The following is a 13,433-nucleotide window of genomic DNA, read 5'->3' as shown; positions in this document are numbered from 1 at the left end:
CCAAAAGAGACAAGTTCGTCTTAGATGATTAGAATTTAATAACCACATCCCTTACTGGGAACATTTGTCCATTAAGTAGAACAGAGAATAGATGCTCCCACTACATAAGGGACTCTATAGAATTTAGGAATTTCTAATAGAGTTTATAATGATAATGTGAGTTGGTGGGATGAATTGGAATTTGTAGAAACAAAAATATGCAGCTAGTTCCACCATCACACTGATTCTCCCCCTGCTAAGAGTGTGACAGCAAAGAAGTTTGGTGTTGGCTGAAAAGTAGAGACAGATCTCTATATTCTTATGGTGCTTAGAAGCCAATGTACTACTAAAAGAAGGAGACTCTGATACACATAGAAAAGATCTCACCCTTAAGACATTTGAAAATAAAAATGAAGTGAAATTAACTAAATCTGTCACATAGTATTGACTCAGCTAAACTCTCATTTGAATTGTTTCACTATGTCCCTGATCCTAGCTGTCTGCCCAAAAGAAAGATGTGCCCTGAGTAGATGGAGCCAAATCCCAGGGAGACTGACTGAGGGGTCAAATGTGCCCCAGAGTTGGTGTTGGCCTGCTGGTGGGTGGGGTGGGTCGTGACACAGCAGGCTGCACAGATGTAGTGGTCCTGGGACAGGTGCCCACCCACGGGTAGATGAAGCTGGTCCTGGGGCAAGTGCTATCCCACTGGTGGGTGGAGCCTGGCCCCAGAGTCTTCAGTTGTAAGGCTCTGGGGGTCCTGGAATTGGTGTCAGCCAACTATTGGGTGGGGCCAGGTGCCAGCATCTGACTGTGGTGCCGCAGGATTCTCAGGGCTAGTGCTGGCACACAGGTGTGTGGGGATGTTTTCTGGGCTTTCTGGTGGACACGGCCACATTAGGGTCAGCTGTGGGGTCAGAGGGGAGGTTGTTAAGGCAGCTGGCCTGCTGGTGGGTGGGGCTGTGTCCCCACCTGACTAGCTGTTTGGCCTGAGGCATCCCAGTACTGTTGTCAACAGGCTAGTGGGCATGGCCAGGTCACCATGCTAATAAGCTAGAGGGAGGATGCCAAAATAGCACTTGATAACACCAGTATCCTTGTGGTAGAAAACATTCCCCAAAATGGCTTCTGCCAGTGTCTGTATCCACTGGGTGAGTTCCAGTCGCCTCCAACCTGTCCAGGTGGCTCTCTAATATCAACAGGTAGGTTTGACCCAGACTTCTTTCAAATTACTGCTTCAGGTCTGAGTCCCAAAGCATGTGATATTTTCTGTGTGCCCTTTAAGAGAAGAAGCTCTATTTCCCACAGTACTCTGGCTCTCCCAAAACAAGACCTGTTGGTTTACAAAGTCAAACATTCTGGGAGTTTGTCTTCCCATTATAGGACGCCCCAGACCTACAGTCACAGCCAGCTGTGTCAGGAAAAAGCTCTGTCCACCACAGGGCTTAAACCAGCTCAAGGAACTGCAGGGCCCTACAGCCATATACCCTGGGACATGGATGTGCTCACCAGTGAGCAGGCACTACCCCAGGACAACCTTGGTCCTCGCCATGACCACCAGCAGGCCAATCCAGCTCCAAGGTACCTTGGATCCTTCAGGCAGCCAAGATGATATCCAGGCCCACTCAAGAGCCGGCTGACACCATTTTGGGGACAACACAGATTCCACAGCTAGCCATATCAGAAATGGGCATTGGCAGCCAGCAGGGTGACACTGGATCTGGGACCCTGGCCCTACAACCACCTACCCTAGAATATGGCTCTGCTCACAAGTAGGCATGCACTAGTATTAGGACCCCCTGGGTCTCCACAGTAAGCTGCCTTGTGACCCATTCTCACCTAACAGTGAATGTCAGCCTCTGCCCAAGGCAGGGCCTGGCACCAACTGGACTAGGGTTCAGACACAAATACCAGACTATCTGCAGAAGTCAGCCTATAACAACAGAAGGACCCACGCAACCCACATAGGGCACACCCCTACAGTTTACAGCTCTGGTGACCAGAGGGAAATGTGCTGCTGGGATGCACAGAATGTCTCCTACAAAAGGCCACTTCTTGGGCTTCCCTGCTGGCGCAGTGGTTGAGAGTCCGCCTGCAGATGCAGGGGACATGGGTTCGTGTCCTGGTCGGGGAAGATCCCACATGCCGCAGAGCGGCTGGGCCTGTGAGCCATGGCTGCTGAGCCTGTGCATCCAGAGCCTGTGCTCCACAATGGGAGAGGCCACAACAGTGAGAGGCCCACATACCGCAAAAAAAAAAAAAAAAAAGGCCACTTCTCCAAGGTTGGGAAGTGCAACCAACCTACCAAATACATAGAAATAAAAACCAAACATTGGGCAAAATGAGGCAACAAAGGAACATGTTCCAAACCAAGGAAAAAGATAAACTCCAAGAAGAACTAAGTGAAGTGGAGATAAACAATCCTCTCAAAAAGAGTTCAAGGTAAAGATTGTAATAATGCTCAAAGAACTCTGGAGAAGATTGGTTGAACAGAGTGAGAAGTTAGAAGTTTAACAAAGAGTTACAAAATACAAAGAAGAACCTAACAGTTGAAGAATACAATAACTGAAATAAAAAATACACTAGAAGGAATCAACAGTAGATTAGATGATACAGAGGAACAGATTAGTGAGCTGAAAGACATAGTAGTGGAAATCACTGAAGCTGAACAGAAGAAAGAATAAAAAGAAATGAGGAAAGTTTAAGAGACCTCCGAGATGACATTAAGTGTTCCAACATTGCATTATAGAGGTCAAAGGAGAAGAGAGAAAGGAGCAGAGAACATATTTGAAGACATAATAAGCTGAAAATTTTCTTAATCTGGGAAAGAAAATAAACATCCAAGCACAAGAAGCACAGAGAGTTCCATACATGATCAACCCAAAGTGGACCACACCAAGACACATTGTAATTAACATGGAAAATTAAAGATAGAGAATATTAAAACAGCAAGAGAAGAAGAAGGTATATACAAGGGAACTCCCATAAGGCTATCAGCTGACTTTTCAGTAGAACCTCTGCAAGCAGGAAAGGAGTGGCATGATATGCTTAAAGTGATGAAAGGGAAAAAAGTTACAATCAAGAATAGTCTACCAGCAAGACTATTAGATTTGAAGGATGGACAAGAGTTTTACAGACAAGCAAAAGCTAAAAGAGTTCAGCACCACAAAACCAGCTTTACAAGAAATGATAAATGGATGTCTCTAAGTGAAAAAGAAAAGGCCATGACTACAAATACGAAAATTACAAGAGGAAAAATCTCAATGGCAAAGGTAAATATATAGTAAAGGTAGCAAATAAACCACTTATAAAGTGAGTAGGAAAGATAAAAGACAAAAGTAGTAAAATTATCCATATCCGCAATAAGTAGTTAATGGATATGCAAAACAAAAAGATGTAAAATATGATGTCAACAGTAAACATGGTGGGAGGAGTAAAAATAGAGGGTTGTTAAATTGCATTTGAATTTAAGAGATCAGCAATGTAAATATAATCATATATACAAAGAGGTTGTTATATGTAAACCTAATGGTAGCCACAAACCAAAAACTTGTAATAGATACATACACAAAGAAGAGAGAAGAATCTAAAGATAACACTAAAGATAGTGATCAAATCACAAGGGAAGAGGAAAAAAGGAGAAAGGAACAATAAAGAACTACAAAACCACCCCAAAACAATTAACAAAATGTCAATAAGTACATACTGTAAATAATTTTTAAATATAAATGGAATAAATGCTCCAATCAAAAGACATGGAGTGACAGAATGAAAGCAAAAACAAGAGACATGTATATGCTGCCTACAAGAGGCACTACAGCTCTAAAGACATGTGTAGACTGAAAGTGAGGGAATGGAAAATGTATTCAATGCAAATGGAAACAAAAGAAAAGCTGGGGTAGTAATATTATATCAGACAAAACAGACTTTAAAACAAAAACTGTAATAAGAGACAAAAAAAGGACAATATATAATGATAGAAGGATCAATCCAACAGGAAGATATAACAACTGTACATATATATGTGCCCAACATAGGGTCACCTAAATACATAAAGCAAATTTTAACAGACATAAATGGAGAAATTGACAGTAATAAAATACCAGTAGGGGTTTTTTGGGGTTTGTTTTTTATATAAATTTATTTGTTTGTTTGTTTGCTTTTGTCTGTGTTGACTCTTTGTTGCTGCTCATGGGCTTTCTCTACTTGCGGTGAGCAGGGGCTACTCTTCGTTGTGGTGCGCAGGCTTCTCATTGCGGTGTCTTCTCTTGTTGCAGAACTCAGGCTCTAGGTGCATGGGCTTCAGTAGCTGTGGCATGCAGGCTCAGTAGTTGTGGCTTGCAGGCTCTAGAGTGCAGGCTCAGTAGTTGTGGCTCATGGGCCCAGTTGCCCCGCAGCATGTGAGATCTTCCTGGACCAGGGATCAAACCCATGTCCCATACACTGGCAGGCAGATTCTTAACCAGTGCACCATCAGGGAAGTCCCCAGTAGGGGTTTTTAATTCTTCAATTACATCAATGGACACAACATACAGATAGAAATTCAGTAAGGAAACACCGGTCTTAAATGATACATTAAACCAGATTGATTTAATATATATATATATAACAATCCATCCAAAAGCAGCATAATACACATTGTTTTCAAGTGTATATGCAACATTCTCTAGAATAGATCACATGCTAAACCACAAAACAAGTCTCAGTAAAATTAATAAAACTGAAATCATATCAAGCATCTTTTCTGACCACAACTCAATGAAACTAGATATCAACTTCAAGGAATAACTGAAAAACCCACAAACATGGATGCTAAACAATATGCTACTAAAAAAACACAAGGATCACTGAAGAATGTAAATTGGTACAGCCATTGTGGAAAACAGTACAAAGATGCCTCAAAAAATTAAACACAGAATTATCATATGATCCACCACTCCCACTCCTGTGTATTTATCTGAAGAATACAAAAACGTAATTAGAAAAGATATATGTCCCTATGTTCACTGTAGAATTATTCACAATAGCCAGGATATGGAAGTAACCTAAGTTCCCATTAATAGATGAATGGGTAAAGAAGATATGGTATATATACACAATGGAATATATGGAATATTACTCAGGTATAAAAAAGAATGAAATCTTGCCATTTCCTACAACATTGATGGACTTAAAGGGTATTATGCTAAGTGAAATAAGTTAGACAGAGAAAGGCAAACACGGTATAATTTCACTTATATGATGAATCTAAAAATAAAACAAATAAACAAACATAACAAAACGGAAACAGAGAGTTATAGATACAGAGAACAAAGAGGTGGTTGCCAGAGGAGAGGAAGGTGGAGAGAGGAAAGAAATAGGTGAGAGAGATTAAGAGGTACAAACTTTCAGTTGCAAAGTAAATGACTCACTTGATGAAATGTACAGTGGGGAAATATAGCCAGTAACTATATAATATCTTTGTATCATGACATATCATAATTTTGAAGTATATAGAAATATTAAATCACAATATTTTATAACAGGAACTAACATAGTGTTTTAGGTCAATTATACTTCAAAAACAAACAAACAAACTCATAGAAAAAGAGATCATATTTGTTGCTACCAGAGAGGGGTGGTTGGGAGAGGAGGAATAGGATGAATGCAGTCTTAAGGTACAAACTTCCAATTATAAGATAAATAAGTTCTAGGGATGTAAGGTACAACATGATAAATATAATTAACACTCATATGTTATAAATGAAAGTTGTTAAGAGAGTAAGTCCTAAGAATTTTCAATACAAGGAAAATTTTTTTTCTATTTCTTTAATTTTGTATCTATATGAGATGATAAATATTCACTGAATTTATTGTGATAATCTTTTTATGAATTATGTAAGTCAAATAATCATGCTGTACACCTTAAACTTATACAGTGCTCAATGTCAATATACTTCAATAAAACTGGAAGAAAAATAACAATAAAATTTTTTCATAAAAAATTTAAAAATGTAAAGTAAAAATTGGTTTCTTAATCTTCTGATTTCATCTTGGATATGTAAAGCACAAGGAAATTGTAATGCTCTCCTTCACAAGAAAAATCTGGAAAAAACCACAACATCAATGACTTTTCTTGGACCCATCAGAGAATTTTGTTTGCAGGGGAAACAACCATCTTACAATTTAGAAAGGCAGGAATCTTCAGGGAGTCACAGGACACCAGCATTTGCTTACCTGTAGCCGGAGCCACCAAATGCCATATAATCTTGGTAAGAATTTAAACTGTGAATTCTGATGAAATGCTGGAGACAAAGAGTGGGCTAATGTAAACGTGACAAGCTCCTGACGGCTGCAGTCATATGGGACTTCTAACACTTTTACATGATTTTCCTCCAGGAATCCCATCAGGCTCCCACAGGGAGGAAAAGGGAAAAGCCAGAGAAAGCTCTCTGAAGATGCTGGTTGGGGGAGAAGAAGAGTGGACACTGTGAATCTCTCCAGACCCTTCTCCCCATGGAACAAAATGCCTAATATGTAGGGAGGAGGGATATACCAGAGGACACTAGTTAAATTCAATTATGGTTGGGAAGAGAGAGCATGATGGTTATAGACTTGTAACACTGGAGGATATCTGGGAGGATACAGGGAAGGGACTGCAAGAGAAAAAGATCTCTACTCCTGGGCAAGGGTTATATATTATTAGCTACAGAAATAAATTTAGATGCAAATGTGTGTGTGCATGTGTTTAAACAAAAATAATCTTTAACAGTGACCACTGAGAGAGCCCAGAAGCAGTTACTCCCCAAGAGCAACGAGAATACATAGTGTGCAGAATTTCCTTTCTAAAAACATTCATCCATCCACTAAATGGGAACAGAGCTTCTTGTAAAAAATGGCTAATTCCAGAAATGGAGGAAAGTGCAAGATGAGCTTGGAGCATCTTGCTGAGCCAGAAAGTAAGTAAGTACTCAAAGAATAGTGGGGAGATGAGAAAGGAACACAGGATCCAGTTTCAAAGCACCCTCACTAGTGAAGTCTGGGAAATGTTACCAAATCAAAATAAATGACAATTCCATTTCAGTATAACCCACTGAATAAAAAAGGAATACATGAGTCGCTATTGATCCAAATAATTAGAATACATTGGAAGTTTGATGAGAATCACTGAATTTAGTATACTTACAAAGCCTCAAATACATTTCCTCAAATTACTTATTAGTTCAAGGGGGGATGGTAACTTTAGAGTGGAAAAGCCTGGGAAATAATTAGGATCAACATCATGAATAATAAAACAAATTAAAATCCCTTAACACTTGCAAGCATTCAATGAGAAAAATTGGCATTATTCCTATGATATTACTGCCTGTGGTATATAACCTGAATCCAATAAGAATCATAAGAAAAATCCAAATTGAGAGATAGTCTGTAAAACAATTTACATGTAGTCTCTACAAAAGTGTCAAAATGATGAAAATAAAAGCAAGACTAAACTGTTCCAGATCAAAGGAGATTAAAGAAACATGACAACTAAACACAATATATGAGTCTGGACTGGATCATTTGTTATAAAGAAAAAAATTGAAGCAATAAGCAAAATATGAATGGAAACACAGATCTAGATGGTAATAATGAATAAATATTATTTTCCTGGTTTTGTATGGTCGTATTGTATTTTTGTAGGGGAATGTCCTTTGTATAGGAAATACATACTAAAGTAGTCAGGTGTGATAGCACATCATGTGGGCAACATACTCTAAAATGATTCCAAAAGTTCATTATGCTGTTCTTATACTTTTTGTAAGCTTTAGATTGTATCAAAATAAAATTTAATTTTTTAATTAATTGGATAGGTTAAAGGCTGAATACACATAGCAGAAATAAGGCCCAGTGAACTCAAAGATAGCTCAATATATATTATCCAATATAAGGTACAAAGAGGAAAAAGAATGAAAACAGAACAGAACCCCAGAGTTCAGTGGAAAAGACATAAAATAGTCTGATATAAATATAATTAGACACCTAGAAGAAAAGATGAGGGAGAATAAAAAAAAAGAAACAAATATCAGAAAAATAATCACTGAGTATTTTTCCAAACTGATGAAAGATATCAACACAAAGCTTCAAGAAATACAGCAAACCCATAACAGGATATAAAAAAACCCACACGATTCAAATCATACATATGGTCATCATCATCAAACTGCTGAAAAGCCAAAGAAAGTGTGAAACAAGAAAAGACAAATTATATTCAGGAAAGCAAAGATAAGATTAACAGTAAAATTAGTAAAGACAAAAGACAAGATAATGGCATCATGAAAAGGCTGAGGAGAAAATGGTCAGCCCAAAATTCAATATCCAGAAAAAAATATCATTTATAAATGAAGTAAAAAAAACAATGATGGTGATATGTCAAGAACCAAATGAAAGGGCTCACGGTAGCCAAAGCTGGAACAATTTCAGCAAAAATATAAATAAAGTAGTTTTGGATTATAACCAAAGAACAAAGTAAGTCCCCATGAGTCCATACTGAAATAAATGATTAAATAAATAGATAAATGGAGGGAAAGACAAATCTTTCATACAGAATTATTCTATCATACAGAAAATTTCAAATAATTTGGAAGATTGTAGATACTCTGCCCTCAGTGAGATGCGGCATGATTCCCAACTCTTTCATGTTCCTGTGAGGCTCTCGACCTAATAGGAAATTTAGAAGAGGGAGGTTGTAAGGATGAATTACAACCCTGATTATTGCAGTTAATCTTGAAGATGTAGCTGATATTCTCTTCTCCACTGCCATTCTAAAATTATTCCCCTTAGCTCTTACTTTGGCAGGTTTTTCTGGCTTATCTGGAGGCATGAACCAAGACTACTTCTGCAGGGTCTGAATCCTTGTAATCATACTCCTCTCTGGCCTGGGTTTTACATGTGTATGTTCCCAGATATAATGGGGCAAGGTATTTCCAAAAGGAGCCCAAATAGATCATCGAAGTAGATGCACATGTATTTCTCGCAGCCCACATTGTCTAAAAACAATCCTACCACCCTATGTTGATCAGTGTCAGTTATCCCTGTATGGTGATACTTCTTGCCTGCTAGTCAATGGATTTAAAAGTCCAAAGTTCCCTGGGAAGTCATAGCTAAAAGCTAAATGGGATACTTGTTCTTTCCTGTCAAGTGTCCTCTTTAGGAACCAGTACCTCCAACGCTGAAGAACCCAGAGTTGTGAGGTTGGGGAGCAAAAGGGCCCTTAGTCACTCTTTCCTTTGTGAGTGATGGTAGGTGGGGCCAGTCCTGCTTCCACTCCTTGTTTTCTGAATCCATGTATTGAGACCACAGGATCATATAAGAAGCCTCTGATTCAATTCATGTACTACCTTCTAAAAGATAACATCTCATTCTTTAACAATGTTGCCTTCAAGTGGTCTTTCAGCTGTGTTTTTAAAAGGCTTTCCCAGAATTCTATGAGGCCAGCTGTTTCTGGATACTATGGTATGTAATATGACCCAGTGGAGCCCAGAGGTGTGGGTCCACTGTTACACCTCCTTCACTGTGAAGTGGGTCCTCTGGTTGATTGTTATACAGTATGGGACTGCATACCTATAGATTAAACATTCTAAACACCTCAGGTAATGGTGCTGGTTGAGGTTTTCTAGGTAGAAAAAGAAAAACCTATACTTGTTATATATGCATGTACCCCTGAGAGGAAAAACAGCTGACTTTTCTAGGATGGGAGAGGCCAACATAGCCAATTCGTCCCGAGTGACAGGTTTGAGTTCTTCAGGTATAGTACCATATCAGAGGTTATCTCTCTTGTCCACAGGTTGAACATTCAGAGGTTGATTGACCCTGGCAAATGGGAATCTGTGTTGTTGGGTCCTTACATAATCTCCATCTCTTCCATTGTGGCTACATAATGTCAGATACCGAGTAACTGATAGTGAACACTGGCTGAATTCAACAAACTCCATCGTTCTGTCTACTGGTTCATTAACTATCTTTTCCATAAGGTGTATACCTAATTAGAACCATATTCAAATAAATTAATTTATAAGTTAGCTTTAGCTTATAAAAAATATCATAATTTTAAGATAGAGAAATTATTTAAATATGCATTAAACTCATAAACAAAATGCCTTACAGACAGAATTTATGTTATTTTATATTTAGAGTATAATAATAGTAAACACTAAACAGTATAATAACAGTAAACAGTAAAACTTGCATTTTGTTTTTGTTTTACAATTCATATATTGGTGATGTGATTTATTCCTCTGCAATGTAGTTTAATATTCAATTAACTATACCACAAGTTATTTGTGTTGTTCTTTTGGTAGATATTTACTTTATTTCTATTTGTAGAGATTACAAACATTGACACTTTAAACATTCTTAAAGATATCTGTTTTTGAAAAAGTGTAAGAGTCTTTCTATGGCATGTGCCAAAGAGTGTGCTTGCTATGTCTAAGGGTTTGAGCATCTTCAATTTCATTCTACTTTTCCAAATTTAGAGTTCAAAATAGTGTATAACGATTTTTGTTGCTCCACATTTTCATCAAAAAATTGGTATTTACAAACATTTTTAACTTCTGCTAACTTGAGGAGCCTGAAATGTAAACACATTGTGGTTTAAATTTGCATTTCTGATTAGTAAAGGTAGGTCATTTTTACATATCCAAAGGTTTAGTCATAGTTTTTTTTTTTTTTTTTTTTTTTTTTTTTTTTGGTACGTGGGCCTCTCACTGTTGTGGCCTCTCCCGTTGCGGAGCACAGGCTCCGGATGCGCAGGCTCAGTGGTCACGGCTCACGGGTCCAGCCGCTCTGCGGCATGTGGGACCTTCCTGGACCGGGGCACGAATCCGTGTCCCCAGCACCGGCAGGCGGACTCTCAACCACTGCGCCACCAGGGAAGCCCAAGTCATAGTTTTTATATTTTAATATTGTAGCATTCTATATAATGCATAAAAACATGTTATATTTTTGTGTTGAAAATTCCTGATTTCTAATATATAGATTGGTTTGTTTACTTTTTAATAGTGTCTTTGATTAATCTACATTTTAATTTTCAATGTAAAAAATTATTAAATATTTAAGTATTTATACCTTTAGGAGATGTTCTTTCCCTACTCCAATGCCATGAAGATGCTTTCCTATATTTTCTTAAAAAGTTTAAAAGTTTTCCATGTCACACTTAAATTTTAATCCACTAAACATTGAGTTTTGTTCTCAAATAGTATCCCAACCTATTTATGGAAAACTTCACCATTTTTGTGCAATGTCCAAATCTATCTCTGTATATATTAAATTTCCATATAAGCATAGGTCTATCATTGAGTTATATATTCTGTGTTATTGGATTGTCCATTCCTGTAGGAGTAACACTCCTATATGTTTAAAACAAGTCCTGAAAACTTTAGAACAAATCCTCTTTGCCCTGTCTCAGGGCAATCTTTATTCCTTATTTTTCCATTTCAAACATCATTAGAATGACTCATCATTAGAAATTTGACCACACCTACCCACAAAAAATTTGACTGGATTTTAACTGAAATTTGCTAATTTTTTTTGTTTATTTTGGGCAAATTTGATATCTTAATGGTCTTCCAGTCCATGAACATTTATCTTTACATTTAATTAAGTCCTCTTGACTATCTTCTACTAAAATCTTACAATTATCTCATTACATGTTGTGCAAGTTTTGTTAGGCTCATTCCTAAATACCTTTTAATTTCCATGCTATTATTAATAGTATATTTTAATTTTTAAAATTTTAACTCTTTACTTCTTTTATGCAGTAATGCCATAGATCTTTTACATTGCTTTTACTATAATGAAAATAATTAATTTTATATAATTCTCACTATGTGCAGGTACAATTCTGTATACTGCATTCAAATTAAATTATCTAAGTTTCATAATAACTCAGTGAGATTTATGCCATTATTATCTACCCCCATTTTTGTAAATTACAAAACTGGCATAGAAAGTTTAAATAGTTTTTCCAAAGCTATATATATATTTGTTTATTTATTTATTTATATATATAAATATATATATAAAACTTATAGTTTTAAACCTCATATGATAGATACATAGATAGATAGATAGATGATAGATAGATAGATAGATAGATAATTGATAGAGATAGATTATATATATTATATATAGTGTGATTTAAACCAAAGAAGTCTGGCTCCATCATTTTAGCCATTATGCTTATGCTGTCTTTCATTTTAGAAGGAGCAACTTTGATGAACTCTTTATTGACTCTAATAATTTGTTAGTTTCTGAGTTTTCTTTAAGACAGTCATATTCTATGCTAATAACAGATTTTTCTTTTCAAAATTTATAATTTTTATTCATATTTTTCTTGTCTTATGGTACTGTCTAGCACTTCTGTTACAATGTTAAATAGAAGTGGTGAATGCAGACTTCCTTGTCTCACTGTGAATTTTATTTATTTATTAATTTATTTTTATTTTTTTATTTTTACATCTTTATTGGAGTATGATTGCTTTCCAATGGTGTATTAGTTTCTGCTTTATAACAAAGTGAATCAGTTATACATATACATATGTTCCCATATCTCTTCCCTCTTGCATCTCCCTCCCTCCCACCCTCCCCATCCCACCCCTCTAGGTGGTCAAAAAGCACCAAGCTGATCTCCCTGTGCTATGCGGCTGCTTCCCACTAGCTATCTATTTTACGTTTGGTAGTGTATACATGTCCATGCCACTCTCTCACCCCGTCTCACTGTGAATTTTAAATACAAGATTTTATGTTTTACATGAAAGCTCATTTCTATTTCTAGTTTGCTTAAAATGTATTTTTAAGGGCGAGGCTCTGTCCATTTTTTTGTGGGTTCAAATAGTGTTTTTATTGAGGACCTACTCTGAGAATACATCAGTGAGCAAAACAGAAAAATACATGATATTTAGGAGGTTATAAATGCCGTGGGAATATAGAGCAGGGTAAGCAGTATTGAGAAAACAGAGTTTGCTGTGGGATGAGAAAGGAGGGGGAGACTCATTAAGAAGGTAAAAAGACTGGAATGAATGAAACACACAGATGCTGGGGGGAAGCAAATCCTAGATAGAAGGAACAACTGGTGCAAAGCCTCTGATTTAGGTTAATATTGGAGTGTTCAATAAACAAGAAGGAGAAAACTGTGTGGTGTGGAGTGGAGTGATTGTGGGGTGGAGTGATTGTGGGGTAGATTAGTAGGAAGTAAAGCAGAGGGGTGAGGGGCAGCAGACCATGAATAGTCCTTCAGTCTACTACAAGGAATTTGTTTTTAACTGTATAAAAGGGAAGACTTGAGCAAAGGAGTGGTTTATAAGGATCACACTGAATTCTTTAAAACTAGAAGGAGTAGGGAAGGAACAGTGAGACAGTTCACAGGCCATTTCAATAATTTAGTCAAGAGACAGTGGTTAACTGGACCAGAAGTAAGGGCCATGAGACGTAGTCACGTG

This window comes from Pseudorca crassidens, chromosome 11 (genome assembly GCF_039906515.1).
Source record: "Pseudorca crassidens isolate mPseCra1 chromosome 11, mPseCra1.hap1, whole genome shotgun sequence".
Taxonomy (NCBI): domain Eukaryota; kingdom Metazoa; phylum Chordata; class Mammalia; order Artiodactyla; family Delphinidae; genus Pseudorca; species Pseudorca crassidens.
This window is presented reverse-complemented; position numbering follows the sequence as displayed.